This window comes from Belonocnema kinseyi, chromosome 3 (genome assembly GCF_010883055.1).
Source record: "Belonocnema kinseyi isolate 2016_QV_RU_SX_M_011 chromosome 3, B_treatae_v1, whole genome shotgun sequence".
NCBI classification, from domain to species: domain Eukaryota; kingdom Metazoa; phylum Arthropoda; class Insecta; order Hymenoptera; family Cynipidae; genus Belonocnema; species Belonocnema kinseyi.
In genome coordinates this window covers 56,486,878-56,487,863 of record NC_046659.1, presented here as the reverse complement: position 1 = coordinate 56,487,863, position 986 = coordinate 56,486,878, and positions in this window count along the sequence as shown.

Sequence of the window (986 nt, the reverse complement as noted above, 5' to 3'; positions counted from 1 at the left end):
GAACAATTTACATAAAGTAACTAAATGTTTAACTCTTCTAACTAAACGTTTTACCTAATCCAAGCGCACACTTTCTTTGAGTTTAATATATTCTTGATTCACTCGTTCGCCTCAAGAATTTGTTTTCCGTGTAAAAACAGTTTTGTTAGAAGCCGGTATAGATACAACAGTATTTTCGGGTCATTCCACTAGGCTCGCATCCACGTCGGCAGCCCATAATCGGAACGTAGATTTGGAAACAATAAGAAAATCGGCAGGCTGGTCTGTTAGATCAGAAGTTTTTGCGCGTTATTATAATAGACCCATAGCAAAAAATTGTACTAGATTCGTGTCAGCGATATTGCAAAGAGATAATTGATATTGTAGAATGTAGGTCATAGCGTTTTGTAAGCATTAAATGACATAAATAAAAGTCTAAATCATGCTAAAATGGTTTAAATACTCTAAAAAACTACATATATCATATAATCTCGAGAGCGAAGCATATAAAGTATAATTAGTGATCAAACGAACTTACTGTACGTGAAGTTCGATCATAATTATACGAAGGCTTCGCTCGAAGAGATTATATCCCTCCCAAGTAAAAATAAATCCTTTTTAAATCCCTCCCTAGCAGATTTTTAACAATTTTGGGGCATAATGTACTCTGAATAAATGAGCCATGAGTAAGTGCTGAGCGGGAGTGGGGTGGCCGCCTGGGCGGCGACCCTCTCCCTTTTTCTTTTTTCCATATCTCTGAAAGAGGTCCGTTGTGTCACCTGGCGAGCAGCTTATTACGGTTAAAACACTATTTAAAAAAAGTAATTGTTTAAGTTTTGTAATTTTACATGAAAAAACATTCATTTTCTTTAAAAAAAGGCGAATTTTAAACGACATATAGTTCAATTGACAAACAAACAAGAATGGAATAAATGGAATAGTTGAATTGGCAGTTTAAAGAAATTAATATTTTCAACAACAAAAATGAATTTTCAACAGAATGCATG